At 40.9% G+C, this 16,159-nt stretch overlaps 1 long non-coding RNA gene across 3 annotated transcripts in view; it reads right to left on the reverse strand.

The window, feature by feature from the left end:
• Positions 1 to 14,164, reverse strand: part of LOC107184676 — a 54,833-nt gene extending 40,669 nt beyond the window's left edge. For all 3 annotated transcript variants that reach the window (XR_001515570.1, XR_001515572.1, XR_001515571.1), the window contains exon 1: positions 13,963 to 14,164. This is a non-coding gene — a long non-coding RNA (uncharacterized LOC107184676). The remainder of the gene's footprint in view (positions 1 to 13,962) is intronic.
• Positions 14,165 to 16,159: the final 1,995 nt, after the last annotated feature.

The following is a 16,159-nucleotide window of genomic DNA, read 5'->3' on the forward strand; positions in this document are numbered from 1 at the left end:
GAAAGCAGGTATCTGGGGTTTGTTTAGCTTCTATAATTGAAACTCTGTTGCTTTCGGAGCAGTTGCTTTCAGAGCTCAGAGCCAGGCCGCGGTAGGCGGGGAACCTTGGCTTCCTCCATCACTGGAGCAAGCAAGCCTCATGTTCGCTTCAGCTGCGTGGCTGCCGGCCACCATCTTTGTTGGTGGTTAATTTGCATATCGCCCTGATTAGCCAATGGGAAGTGTGGCGGAGGTATGGTTAGTTACCCTTTTTGTCTTTTATTATATAGGATTTTAGATGTCATCATGGAATACCCAAATATAAGTGTGTACTAATCTGTTGGAGAGGCAGGATTGGAATTTGGTGAAAGTAACAGAGAAGGTTTCTACTTATCTACCTAAAATTAATATTTGAGGTCAGGCATATTTATTAATTTTATGCACGGAGAATGGCGAGAAGATGGGAAAAGAAGAGGAAGGAAAGGGGAAGGGAAGAGAGAACAGGGAAGGCAGGGGGGGAGAAAAGGAGAGAAGAGGAGAAAAAAAAAGGAGATCAGAGGAGAGGAGAGTAGAAGGAAGAAGAATCATGTTGGGATGAAGAAGAAGACAAAAAAAATGGTAAAAGTACCAGGACGGTAAAACCATCTCAGAAGTCAAAGAGGAGCGCCTTTCTAAAAAGAGCCATTCTGGCCATTAGAGACTGGCGGCTGGAAAAGCCCGCTGAATATGCATGATGTCATGTACTGCACATTCACAGCACACACAAGGCCACATTGAATCTGCTGACCTCGAGGGCAAAGCACAAGGCTCATTTGTTTCCCCCCAGCCCTTGCCTCTCAAGAGAAGGAGAAGTCTGTACTGGGAGCATTTCAATTCTTGAATCAAGCTAGTTGTTAGCTGTGTTGTGAAATAGGCTAGTTTTCAAAAACCGGGAAAAAAAATCGTGAGCTTATAGACACTGTAGTAAGTAGATGGTGGGTAATAGGTTTGGGAGAAAAATGGGTCCCCAATTTGGTGTCAGAGATGAAATGACAAAGCCAGGGCTCGCCCGGGCAGAAGAACCAACCTAGCTTAGGAGAAATGAGTTGTGCCCCAGCCTGAACTGTGATTCAAACAGGGCTTCCTCATGCAATTCTGGGGCTTCCTTCTGTGACGTCAAGAAAAAGAAATCTAATATATAACCACGTAAAACAAACCGAAGTCCCGTAAATCCTATTAATCATGGGGAATTTCATCATGGCACAATTAGGTGCCATTACAAATACAAACAGGAGGAAGATAGCTCTAAAACAAATGACTCGTAAAAATGGAATGCTGTGTCTTACCACATCATGTGGAAGAGAGGTGGTTGGGATGCTAGAAAATTGGTCGTGACCATATAGAGACATGGAGCCCTACACAGGAGCTGGTGGGTTCACTGGATTATTTTGTTCATTGACATTTTCTTTTAGAAATATCCAGTTTCCTTATTCTATGTTTAACAAAGTTTATTATTCTTTTGTCTTTAAAACTCTGCTTATTTAGATAACTGACATTTTAATAATTTACCAATAATTTTTCTTTATTTTAAAAACATTTAATGATAGAAATTTTCAAACTTAGAAGTAGAAAGAATAGTATAATGAACTCACATATACCTATTACCCAGTTTACTAGCAGTTTTTTAAAAATCTATTCTCTTTCCTTTTTTTCTCCCTCCTCCCTCCCCCACCCACAATGGAGTGTTTTAAGGCAAATCCCAGACATCATATTAACTCACCTGAAAATACTTCAATATGCATCTATCTTTTACTGCTATGAACTTCTAAAAATGGCAATTATGCCATTATGATAATAATACAACTTAAAATAATTCCTTTATATAATTGAATACTAAGCACATATTAAAATTATTTCCCTAATTATCTCAAAGTTGTATTTTATACTAAATCTGTTCAAATCAGGACCCAAATAAGGTCCATACATTGGATTTTGTTATCATATCTCTTATGTAGCTTCCATTCTCTAAACATCTACCCATCTATTTTTATGCCTTTATTTTTTTTGAGACATTAGCTCATTTGGCTTACAGAATAATTCATTCAGGATTTGGTTTACTGCATCTTAGTGGCCTTCTTTAAAATGTTCTCCACCCTCCGCTCTTATTTCCTGTAAACTGATAGCTAAACCTACTGACTTATAAAATTCAGGTCTAATTGTTTTAGGCAAGGATACTTCCTAGTGGTGTTGTGTTTCTTATATTGTAGGAAATTATTACATAGTTCAGTTGTCCTAATAATACCAAGATTGATCAGTGAGTTCCAATGATAGCAATCTAACACTTCCATTATAAAGTTCTTCATTGACTTTACTCTAATTGTTTTACATACCAAAAAGGCAAGATAAATTCATTTTTTTCTTTTCTTTAAAAACAATTTTTTTATTGATTTTTTTTTAGAGAGAGAGAGAGAAACATTGATGTGAACGCGAAACATCAATCCGCTGCCTCCTGCATGCTCCCTACCAGGGATCAAGCCCGAAACCCAGGCATGTGCCCTGACAAAGAATCCAATGAGCAACCGTTCAGTGCATGGGATGACATCCAACCAACTGAGCCACACTGGCCAGCTCAGGGTAAATTCTTGGTATTTTTCTTTTCAATAAATTTTCAAGTAATGAGCTAGCTGGTGCCTACGCAATCTCCAATGTAATTAATGAGATATTTTAAAAATTATAAACACATGAATTTTCAGATATCTGATGTGTTCTAATTCTTTTTCATACCCACATTTCCTCATCTTTGGCCAGTGGGAGCCTCAACAGTGTTGTTTGTGCCCTTTTGATGTGACCCCATTTGTTTTGAAAGGTTTGCTTGTTTCTTCTTTGACATAAAACAATGTCCCAGGCTTACTTTTCAATTTCTTGCCCTAGACTTGGAATCAGACATTTCCCCCAAAAGTTCTGGTTCCTCTTGGTGGGGGAATGTAATTAGAGACCATAATCTAAATGTTTGCTGTGCCTACTACTACTGAATTATCATTCCGTCCAGGCCTTTTCAAGAGTAATGAAATATATACTTTTAATTTATTTTATGAGAAAATATAAGTTCTGTAAAAAATAATATAAATGAAGCCACTTCAACATGGAGTTGGAGCTGCCATCCCAAAGTAATTGCCTTGCATGTCTTACTCTGCAAACCTTTGGGATGTTAAAATTGAGCACTATAATCTTTGGACTGGGTGGAAAGCAGCATGTATTCCAAATAACTACATGCAAAGCTAACAGCAAAGCAGACATGACCACGACTGAAAATTAAAGACACTCTTTAGAATTAACATAACTACATTAGCTTACGGTGCCTATAAAATGTTTTCTACACATGTAATTGTTCCCCTTCCCTTCCTCATCATTACCCCGTGCCTTCACCTCCTAATTCAGATACTATTTGGGTTTCTGCCTGAGTCCGTGCTTCCCAAATAGCGATTCTTTAGATCTCAAATAAATGCTCATTGCTTCTCACTTTGGCCTTTTATTTTTAGGTTAACAGTTCACACTGATATTTCCTATTCATATGAGAGATTATGGGATTTTTACTTCACGTCTTTGATTATATTCCCTTATTTCAGTAACCTTACTAACATCAGTAATATTATGCTTTACTATCTCTTTTTAAAATTTTATTAATTATTTTATTTTTTAGTATCTTTTATTTTGGGAGCAATGGCCAAAGGCTCACTAGATATTTAAGAAAATCTGAGCAGTGAAAACAAATAATAATGGGAATAAAAGAAAACCTCAGTGCAGAAAGGAAGTATAATTAATATCCTCAGAAGTCTAAGAGACATATTGCCTCCATGGAATTACTGGAAAGAAATGTTAACCTAAGCTCTATATATTATAAATTAAAGCTAATAAGTAATTATGTTGTTATCATAGAAACCAAGTTGTTTAGCAAAGGAGAAACAAGATACAGACATGAGATATAAGTTAAAATTCTATAATCATAAGCTTAAATTGGAAGTATCAATACAAACTAAATCTTTCATTTTCAAAGGTCTATATTTCTTTACTGTTTACTCTGAAAAATCTTCAAAATGAAGACACTTCAGTAGCAAAGAATATCCCTCATATTCAGATGGTGGTCACAAAATACCTTTTTCAAGTTAAAAGAAACTGATGATTTTTGAAAAAATATCAAGGCTGTGTCAATGTAAGAACTGTCCAAACCTGTAGAGAATCCTATGAGTTTATTTGAACCTAAGTGATGATGGATTGAGAAAATGCTGTGGAGAACGGCAGTATTGCAGCTCCTTTGTACTTAGAATAAAAGGAGGAAGGAAGGGGAGAGGTACATGAAGTCCATCAGTGATAGATTAAGGGGGTGAGAGAAAGAAAAGTGGGGAAATATCTAGGATTGGATAAAAGTAAAACAGAGAGACACATATTTCTTTTACATTGGTGGCTATGGAATAGTTCATAATTAACATTGCAGCATATAGACATTGTATGTGGGGAACCAGATAACAACAAAAGGTTCTGTGGTCTGTGCTCTGGTGCATGGGTGTGCCCTGAGTGGTCTGGGAAAGAAGGTTACTCTGACATTTGAAAGCTATGCTCTCACCCGGCCGGCATGGCTCAGTGGCTGAGCCTCAACCTATGAACCAGGAGGTCACAGTTAGCTTCCAGGTCAGTGCTTGATCCCCAGTGTGGGGCATGCAGGAGGCAGCCGATCAATGATTCATTCTGTTTTTGTTTTGTTTTTAATCCGCACCTGAGGATATTTTTTTCCATTGCTTTTCAGAGAGAGTAAAAGGGAAGGAGGGGGAGGGGGAGGGGGAGAGCGAGAATGAACGAAAAGGAAGGAAGGAAGGAAAGAAGGAAGGAAGGAAGGAAGGAAAGAAGGAAGGAAGGAAGGAAGGAAAGAAGGAAGGAAGGAAATTAGAAAGGAAGGAAAATAGAAAAGGTATGTTATCTCTCTGGCCGGTGTAACTCAGTGGTTAGAGTATTGGCCCTCACACCAAAGGGTTTCAAGTTCTATTCCTGGTCAAGGGCATGTACCTGGGTTGCAGGTTTGGTCCCAAGCCTTGCTCAAGGCAACCCATTGATGTGTCTTTCTCATACTGATGTTTCTCTCTCTTCCTCTCTCCGCTCCTCCCTCCCATCCACTCTCTCTAAAAATCAATGGAAAAAATATCCTTGGATGAGAATTAAGAACAACAACAAAAAAGGTATATTACCCACCAAGGTTGTGGGTTTGATCCCTCATCAGGGCACCTACAAGAAGCAACCAATGAATGCATAAACAAGCAGAACAGCAACTCTCTCTCTTAAATCAATCAATAAAAAATGAAATAAAATTTAAGGTATGTTATCTTACCTTATGTCCACATCATCCTATGTGGCTACTTTTGGTCTCTGGGTTTGTAAGGCCCACCAAGCTGTCCTCCCCTGAGTTGGTCAGGTTGACTATGTGGCCTCCTTTTTGTCCACAGATGCATTAAGCCAAATCTAGAATGTGGGAAAATCTACAGAAAGTTATGATCTAATTTCATCTACAAATAAATGGCATGAGTGTGTAATGTGTAGATCATGTTTATGTTCTGTAGTATAATAAGAAATGATGTACTATTTGGTCTTTGTCCATGGTTAATGACACAGTTCCTAAAACCGTTGGAATTTCCTGGATGCTTGTGTCCTTTATCATTCCGAAGGAGACACTTCTGAGCACCCCAGAGTTTATGCTAATGAAGTGACTTAGAGTGGAGGCCTCTAGATAGCCTTAAGATGGTCACCAGAAGACCATCAGAGGGTGGGAACTTCCAACCACACGCACTGAGCACAGGGAAGGGGAGAGGGGGGCAGTTGGGCTGCAGATTAAGTTCTATAAAAACTCTTGAACATCAACAAAAACTGGTAAGCTTCCAGGTGGGAGAGGGCATCCACATGCCAGGAGGGTGATGCACCCAGTTCCACGGGGACAGAAGCTCTTGCTCTCGGGACCCTTCTGGACCTTGACACACAAGTGTATCTCTTCGTTTGGCTGCCCATCTGTATTCCTTTACAATATCCTTTATAATAAACTGGCAAACAAAACCAAATATTTCTCTGAGTTCCATCAGCCACTCTAGCAAAGTAATCGAACCTGAGGAGGGAGTTGTGGGAACCTCCAACATATAGCCAGACAGGAGACAGGTGACAACCTGGACTTGCAATTGGCACCAGAAGTGGGACTGAGCCCTGACCCTGTGGGGTCTGATGAGATCTCTAGGTAGATAATTGTCAGAGTTGAGTTAAACTTCTAGGGCAGTCATTCAATGTCCGCTGAGAATTGCTTGGCAATGTTGGAAAAATGCGCATGTATCTGAGACCTCCATTCAAACCAACTTCACGAAAGACATGTTTAGACACTTGGAGAAAGTGGAACATTGGGTATTATGCGATATTAAAAATTACTAATCTTATTATATATGATAGTCATATTTTTATGTTTTTTAAAAGTCCACATTTGCTAGCAATGTATTCTGAAGTTTTTCCAGTTGACATGATATGATACTTGAGATTTGCTTTAATATATTCTTGGGCAGTGGGGGGATGGAGGAGACATAAGTAAAACAAATTTGGTGAAATATTGTAAATACTGAAGCTAGGTGGTATAGGTTCATCATACTATTCTGCCAATTTTTTGTATGTTTGAAAATGTCCTTCATGAAAAATCTTTTTTCAAAAGCCTTTGTCGAGAAACACTAAAGACCCACATAAATGGAGAGACACAGGATGTTTTAAAAAAAGTCATTCATTCATTCATGGAGCACAAGAACGCAAGAAGGAACCCAGCTCACCTCCCATTTTCCAGGTCCAGCCAGTTGCAGGCTGTGCCTGGAATTCCCCCCAAGCCCTGCTTCAGGGCCTGGCCTGGCTCCAGGAGTCTCCTGACCCTCGGGCCTCTCAGCCTAGGGCAGCCCTTTGCACTGGGCCTGCTGGTTGGAGGCGAGTTGTGCGGCAGGCTGCATGCTCGGCCTCATAATTCACAGAGCCCTGTGGACACCCGTGAAGAGTTGGCCACATTCTCCACATTTTTATGCAGATGACATTGCATGGGGTGGAGGCTGGAGGCTGGGGCAGTTGATTCGGAAATCACTAGGGCAGCTCAGGAAAAAAAGCTCCCTAAGGGATACCGCAGGAAACCGGGCATGAACTATCCCTCTGGGCTTGTTCCCTCCCCACAGCTGCCAGCCTGCCAGGCTGCACTGTCCCCTTCTCCAGCTGTGTCCCCCGCCAGCTGCTGTTTTCCCTCCCTCCCTCTCCTCCCCCCCCAAGGTACAGGAGGACTTCATTCCATTTAGGGAACTCCTGGTGTTTCCTGGCAGGGGTGATGACTCATTTTTATTCCCTTGAATCTTCTCTATGGCCAAAGCATTGTTTTCCATATCCTCCCCACCCCCTCAAAAAGAACAAAAGGCAACATTTGGTCTTCTGGCTGGAGTCTACGCTGGACTATTACACCCCATACATGGCTTGGACTGAGGGCTCCTCCAGCTCCCTTAGATCCACACAGCATTTTGATGTGACCTTTAACCGTAGGATACATTTGCTTTCTGGTTGAAGTGATGGATTATATGATTCATCTGTTCCCTAAAATTCCAGTTGTGGTCATGAAGTCTGACCTCTACCCCCGATGCAAACTCTTGTGTTTATAAGAAGCAACCTAAGTAATTTACCACATTTTCAAAGTTGAAATCATGCTTCCCGTCCCATGAGTTTGTCAACTCAGCAAGATAAAATTTTCTCTGTTGCAAAGCAACTATGCTTGAAAAGTTGGTATCATTGATATAAGGCTAATAAGGGCAGGTTTGAATGCATTCTAATGCAAGAATTTCATTTTTTTCGCTTCTACCCCAAACTATGGCCAGATCAGTGGGACCTTCCATTGTATCTTATTTCATTTTGCCATCCCAATGGAAACCACACTTACTTTAGCAGAGCTGAAGGATGAAAAGCTGACCTAAACCATCCAGAATTATATTTGTAGCAGAGGGCAAATAAAATTCTCAGAACCCCAGAATGTTAGGGATAGACAGACATTAGCTAGCATCTACCCTCCCCTTCACAAGCGAGAAAGCTAAAAGCCAAACAGAGTCATATTTTGCCGAAGGTCAGAGAGGTAAGTAAAACCAGGTTCAAAACCAGGTTTGCCATGAAAGACCCAAACCCCATTCTTTCACTCATGTCAACTTCTGAAGTGTCCGCCTCAGTGGACTCTCCTTGTCCTTCTCACTTGGCCTTCGTACTGCCACCTGCCACAGCCACCTTCTCTGCAGCACACCCCTGATCATGCCTCTCCTGGCTCAGCGCTGTTCCGTAGTTCCGGGCTGTCCCCAGAGGCATTCCAGCTGTATCTCACATTGCACTCCTGTGTCCTTCTCAGACCACACGGAAAAGTAGCTGCTCCCCAAGCAAGCCCTGTGCTTACCTCTATCTTTCCCATGCAGTTTTCTCTGCCTGGAACAGTGGTTCTCAACCTTCCTAATGCTGCGACCCTTTAATACAGTTCCTCATGTTGTGGTGACCCCCAACCATAAAATTATTTTCGTTGCTACCTCATACGTGTAATTTTGCTACTGTGATGAATCGTAATGTAAATATCTGATATGCAGGATGTATTTTCATTGTTACAAATTGAACATAATTAAAGCATAGTGATTAATCACAAAAACAATATGTAATTATATATGTGTTTTCCGATGGTCTTAGGTGACCCCTGTGAAAGGGTCGTTCAATCCCCAAAGGGGTCGCGACACACAGGTTGAGAACCACTGGCCTAGAATATCCTTCCTCTTGCTTTACCAGGCAATATCCTCCTTCCTTTTAGAACCAGTTCAGATGCCACTTCCTCCACAAATCCTTCATTAACTCTCCTAAGTGAAGCCCATTTCCCCTCCTTGTCTCCCTACACTGTATACCTTGGACCTCTATTCTAGTAGATACCACATTCCATCTGATGCAATACTGCAGCTAACTATGAACCTTCGGCTTCTTCCCACAGATTATACATTCCTTTAAAATGATGACCAGCTCACATTTACAGCCCCAGCAGAGTTATTTACTCAGAGTAAACATTAAAAAATATATATTAAATTGGGTTAAAATAATTATCTCTGGAAACCCATGAGCAGTTAGACATACAATTCTAAAGAGCTGAAATTAAGTATTTTACATGTCTCTAGCCTTGATGTTCTTAGGTATACTGAAGAAAATTTCTATTTCCTATAATGTGTCATAAATAAAAAAAAGAGATGGTACTTTTCCTTTGCTACTTCCTTAGATCATGCCCAGCAAAAGTCCAACTAAACATACATTAATTGAACTCTTAGTAATAATTGCCAGTCATCTCTGACTGCTATTGAAGAAAGTTACACAAGGCTAATGATTTGAGGAACTACCTTTGATTAGGAATCAGAAGATCTTGGGTCTACCTCAAATTATACCAAATTTTTATCAATGTGATACTGGTCAAATAATAACCCTTATTCATCTTTCTCATCAATGAAAAGAGCTATTCATACAAGGTGGGTTCTTTCATGGACATGGATGCTACCCATCTAACAATAAGGTTGCAGACCAACTCTGCAGACATCTGTAGTGTGAGTTCAAGCAGTGGTTCTCAAAGTTTAATCCCCAGACCATCATAACTATTGGGAATTTGCACATTCCCAGGCCCCACCCTGATCCGACTGAATCAGAAACACTAGTTCCTTGGTCTGAGGAATGTTGGATTCTGGAGCTTTCTCTTCTCCAGGTGGAAGGTGGCGCTGGTCCTGTGGGGAGCCACATTGGGTAGTTCCTCCCCATCCTACCAGGTTATTGTCTGGGGTGATATTATATATTATTTTAAAACTTACCAAAGGCACCATAAGCTTACTTTCCTCACAGAGGTAGGTTCTGTCTCAAGTTCAATGAACATGATAACTGTGAAAATACTTTGAAAATGGAGAGGGGCTGTACAAATGTAAATATTGTTAAAGTTGCCAAGTCTATAGAGAGGAATTGTATAAAAGAGGAAAATGGAATAAATGGAAGAAATGCTGATGACAGAATATATAAACTACTCTTAGCTTCTGTAGAAATCATCATTTTGACTGTATACATAGCTTCCCTCTCTTGATGTCACTTTGCTTGTCTGTTTATACTTGAAACAAAGATATAACAATGGATAGAGTGAAGACACCAGAAATTAAAAGGGAGCCCAATACCCCATGACCTGTATCAGGCCACCTCACTTGTAAAGACAGGTTAAAACCTCAAGTGCCCCCTTGGGGGCTCAACTGGAAGGAGCACTGCCTTTGATTCTGAAACAAATGGGATTTACTCCCTCTTCCCACTCCTCTCTGTCACTTGAATAAAGAATCTGAATTGTTTGCATGTAGTTGGGACTGTCACCTACCACACACAGGAATCTCACCCTTGTCAGCCAGCTCTGCCTGAACGAGACAGACTAGGCCTCTACCAAATACAGGATTGACTGGTCTCTAATTTCTTCCCTTCCTCCTCTAACAAACGACCAAAGTGGAGAACTGCTTTCCAGAAGGAGCAGTGTAATGGGGAAGCCAACCTTGAACCCAAAAGCCAGTTGGTTAGGCTTCTGCTATATTACCCTATGGCTGTGGGTAAGTACCTTCCTGACCTCATTTTTCTCAGGGTATGTGACTCAACCATATGGTGTTTATAAACTACAAAATATTTACAATACAAGGTGATATAATCAGACTGCTGGTGGCAAAACACAGATAACCAAATAAAATTATCTTGGTCAAGATCTTGTTTTCTAAAGAAGGGAGTTTGCAGACAAAGGTGGAAGTCATGTTTATCTGTAGAAACGAAAGGACAAGGGAACAAATCAAGACACTGGCTTCCTCAAATGTCTATTTAAAACGTGGGAGAGTTGGTGGTTAGTGGCTGTCAGAGTCTCATATCTGCTTCGGCATTCAGTCTGTTGTGATATATTGTTTAAGTGGAAGCCTGTGAAGAAAATTCAGCCTCACAGAGATAAGCAGTTGGAAAAGGGAGAGGACTTCAGATATGCGTGTAGCTACTGACACTGCACCAAATTTCCAATATTAATTAGTATCTTAAAGATTAGTAACAATGTGGAATCTAAAACCATGTCAATGAACCTTTTGTACTCTCTTACATTAAAATCTATTGGTCTATCTTGCATTTTGAATAGGTCTTTTACTCATGATTCACTGAGTTTATGCACATCTTCAAATTTTTGACACATTTCATGACACAATATCAAATTTATGAATGTTACTATCAAATTAATCAAAAACTTCAACAATAGAGAACTTGTGAAGCTCATGGTTATTGATTCAAGTTTTCCAAATTTCTAGTTTTCACTGGAAAGCTCAAAATTTATCATTGACACAAATATTGTTAGTTGGTTTCCTCAAAGGGATAAGCTCACCTTACTTTTGGATACATATCTGCCAAATACTATAGTATGAGACACTAGAATTCATTTCTCCAGACATTTTAAAAAGTAAAAATGGTATTCAAAAAAGGGGAGTCTTGTTGAGGTTATACAAGCGTTTTTCTTCAAGAAGACCACCTACTTTGATGTGCAGAACTGTTTTATATGTACTCCGACTTTGTCTCACTAAATATGAATTCAAGGGTCGAGATTTAATAAACCTAATCATTATACTGCTTGATCAAGGACATTCATAGGTGAAACTAGCTAATTACTACTACTACTACTACTACTACTACTACTACTAAAATGTGATGGTGAGGAAACAGTGATAGTTTGGTTCCCATATCCTGATTCATGCAAAGGTGTCAGCTGTTTTAAACACAATTGCTTTTGCATTGTTGGTGCAGATATATCGACCCAGAGAGAAAGACTATGTCTTGGTATTAGCCTGAAAAGAGTTTGACTCAGTGTGCTACCTGAGACGGTCTCAGTGACTCCCAGGAATCTGGGAACCACACTTTCAGAATCATTGACCTAGATAACCTTTCTGCCTCAAAGAGTTCCCTGTCATTGCCTCCAAAACGTCCCCTGAGAGAATTAGCCTGAAACAAATTGTAGAAACACAGCAAGAAGAGAACCAGAAAGGCCTAGTACTCCAACTGAGAGATCCCTCTCAGGAAAACTTTTATCCTCGCCTTCCACCTAGTGGTCAGTCGTAGATCTACAGCTGGTTATGCAGAGGCGAAGGAGGAATGTGGTTTCCTTATTGATGAGCAGTGGCATTCTTTTCTTTTAATCCCATTTTAATCCACACAGGAGAATGAACGAATCCTACTTTGTGTAAATAGATTCAGAATTTATTTTTTTAGATATGTTTTTGTTGACTTCAGAGAGAGGAAGGGAGAGGGAGAAAAAGAGAGCTAGAAACATCAATGATGAGAGAGAATCATCAATTGGCTGCCTCCTGCATATCCTCTACTGGGTGGGGACTGAGCCCTCAACCTGGGCAAGTGTCCTGACCAGGCATGGAATTGTGACCTCCTGGTTCATGGAACAATGTTCAACCACTGAGCCACACCAAGTGGGCAAGAATTTCTTTTTTAAAAAATTTGTTTTTATTTTTTAATTACAGTTGACATTCCATAGTATATTAGTTTCAGGTGTACAGCATAGTGGTTAGACATTTGTATAACTTAGGAGGTGATCCCCTGATAAGTCTAGTGCACCCCTGGCACCATGCATAGTTATCACAATATTATTGATTACATTTCCTATGCTGTACTTACATCCCTGTGACTATTTTTGTACTTCTTAATACCTTCACATTTTTTACCCAGCCTCCACACCCCTCCTCTGCAATCACCAGTTTGTCCTCTGTATCTATGAGTTTGTTTCTGTTTTGTTTGTTCATTTATTTTGTTTTTTAGATCCCACATATAAGTAAAATCATACGGAATTTGTCTTTCTCTGTCTGACTTATTTCACTTAGCATAATACCCTCTAGATCCATCCATCTTGTCACAAATAAGATTTCATTCTTTCTATGGCTGAATAATATTCCATTGTGTGTGTGTGTGTGTGTGTGTGTGTGTGTGTGTGTGTAACCTCTTTCTAATCCAATCATCTATAAATAGATACTTCCATAACTTGGCTATTATAAACACTGCAGTGAATATAGGGATGCAAATATCTTTTCGAATTAGTACTTTGGATTTCTTCAGATAAATACACACAAGTGGGATTGCTGGGGCATATGGTGGTTCTATTTTTAATATTTTGAGAAAATTCCATACTGTATTCCATAGTGGCACACGATTTCTAATCAACAGTAGCATTATTTTATCCCCATACTTCTACATTCACATTCAAGATCAAGTGTGTTTGATCCTTATTGGTTAAAACCCAGGAGGGCAAATTGTCATCGTGATGAAGGCTGAGGATACAGTCAATGGTGAAAATAACTGTGCCCACTTAATTTTCAGGAGTATTCCTGCCACTCATTTTCTTCCAGTGGCCCCAAGGGGTGGCTGTCTGTATCTGTGAAAACTTCTGCTACCTTTTCATTGAGGAACAAGCTACAACCTGAGTTTTTCTCTTACTTTTCATCCCCAACACAAGCTTAAAAAATGAATCCTCAGGGTCTTCATGTACAGTAATAAAGGGGAGGAGGACCGGGGATTAAAAAGCTGTCCTCTGTGCCTCATTCTGTTTTCACCGAGCTCTCGTGGAGAAAGACAAAGTCTACACACAAATCCACCAGTAGCGGCCCTCTCCACATTCAAGATGGAGAGGCACATCTGGACATTTTGTCAAAACCCAAAATTCAGCCGAGTACATTGGAAGACCTAAATGGTTTTATTGAGCGACTCATGAATCCGGCAGCATCTCATCTGGCAACTGGAAGGAGACTCTATGAGCTGTACAAAATGGAAGGTTTTTATAGGCAGAACAAGCGTGGGGCTAAGAAGCTAAAAAGAATGGATTGTTTCAGGCAGGGGCCCCTTCTCATAGGGGAAGGCAGGGGGTCTTACCAGGCAGATGACCCCACTGTATTGATCAGGAAGTCCCAGACTAGTTCAAAATTCTACTCCTGGAAGAGGCTGAAACGCCAATCAGGCTAGGTATTGAGTTTTGACTTGATGGTGCCGTTTAGCAAAAGTGACTCCATTCTGGTCTGCTGTTTCGTTTTTTTAGGAAGAGGTGTCCGTGTATCATACATGCTGGTGCCAAAGTGGAGACCTACGGGGAAATGGCAGATGGGAGAAGCGGCAGGCTGGGGAGACAGAGAGAGAGAGAGAGAGAGAGAGAGAGAGAGAAGCAGAGGTCTTGAGAAAGAGAGAGAGAGAGAAAGCAGAGGTCTTGGTGTTTACCCTCCCCGATTCGCTCTCTCTTCCCTCTTGCCAAGCCATCCCTGGGAGAGGTGAGAACTAAAGCCCACCTCCAGGTCAGGGGTGACTGCTGTCCACGTGGCTCAGAGAAGATGGGTGGAGAAAAAAGGGAAGAAATGCCATGAGGTTGGGGTGGATACTTGCTTTGCCATCTCCAGGAGGCCATTCCTGCAAGGTTATTCACAGGTAAGGAAGGAAGCTGGGCCTGTGTGTCACAGATGATGGAGAAAAAGATGGGAACTCAGAACTCGGTGAGGATGCACTGCAGACGAAGGGATTAATAACTACAGCTAGAGAAATAACTGCAGTTCTTTGTCACAAGCCTCTAATCCATTTTGCTAGATGTGGGAAAGAGAGATAGAAACATCAATGATGAGAATCATTGATCGGCTGCCTCCTGCACGCCCCCTACTGGGGATTGAGCCCACAACCTGGATATGTGCCCTTGATCAGAATTGAACCAGGGACCCTTTAGTCCACAGGCTGACACCTATCCACTGAGCCTAGGGCGAATTCTTCACATTTAGCTTATGCCATTGCCAGAGGGTGGGGTTCGTCCTATCTCCTTATTGATCTCAATGCTGGTCTCCATCAGGTCCCTCCGTATCCTCTCACTTCATCTCCTGGCTCCAGCCTACACAGACATGCTCTAGCAAACAACCTGCCATTCCCTAAATGACACCTTATCACAGGTCTCCAGGACTGGCCTCCATTGCTCCATGGTCCCTAAGCAGGGCCTCTGCTACAGGCTCCCAGCACCTTGCATTTGCTTGAGTTTTACACTCATTGCTCTTCACTGCATACCCTTGTTTCGTCTCCACCAAACCATAAGCACTGTGAGGGTGGAGACTCTATCCCTGTTGTACTCCTGGCTCCCAGCACAATGCCTGCAGAGAGCAGGCAAGCAATGAAACCTTGTAGTGTCCCAGGTTCCAGCTACATGAATTCTTAGACCACCTGGGTCTGCCTTCTTCTTAGGAATTCTTTCCGTGCCTCAACACTTTGCTCAACACTTTTCCTTGAAACCTTTCTTCCCTGATGTACCCATCCCCACCAGTGCTAGAACCTTCCTCTGTGGCTATAGCCCTTCCCCATTTTTTCTTTTACCCTGATGGCAACACATATCTAACTGGCTTGCAAGAGATGTCGCTCATTGTATGTGTATCTTTCCCACTGGAGAGCAAGCTACTTGAAGGCAAATACGACTCAAAGCCCTGTCCCCTCATGGTTTACTTTGCACAGAAGTGACTGTGAACTATGCACTAATTTCATGTTTCCTAGGAGAGAACATCAAGCTTTTCTCTTGGAAATTAGGCTTTTGTGTGACTGGTGGGGTATGGGGTAGGCAGATTGGGTTTGAGTGAGACAATATAAAGCACCACTTCCAGTTGTCATTCTCAACAAGAATCTGACCCGCAAAAGACATTTAAAGTGAACTTTGCTAAATTAACCCATATATTCACTGACTTGTATCATGCATTCAGATGGAAAACGTTTTTCCCCAAGGTGAAGAAGGGGTGAAAACTCAGATTTTAGTCAGAAAAACTTGAGTTTGAATCCCACCTCTGCTCCTTATTCTTTGAACAAATTACTTAATCTGAACACTGTTGTCAGACTGGCAGAGAGCTCAGGCACAGGTGGAATTATTATTACCTTTTGCAAGCTGTGAGCAGACTAAAATATCCTGTAAGTAATAAAATACAAAATTGGAGTATACCTAGGATTTGGAGATGTGTTCAAATAGCATTTATAACTGTATCTGGAATACTCTTTCAATTACAAAGATGGAAACTGAATTCAAATAGGTTAAGCAAAAAAAGAGAACTATTAAAATCCCAAG

Source organism: Myotis davidii, unplaced genomic scaffold (assembly GCF_000327345.1).
Source record: "Myotis davidii unplaced genomic scaffold, ASM32734v1 scaffold847, whole genome shotgun sequence".
Lineage (NCBI taxonomy): Eukaryota > Metazoa > Chordata > Mammalia > Chiroptera > Vespertilionidae > Myotis > Myotis davidii.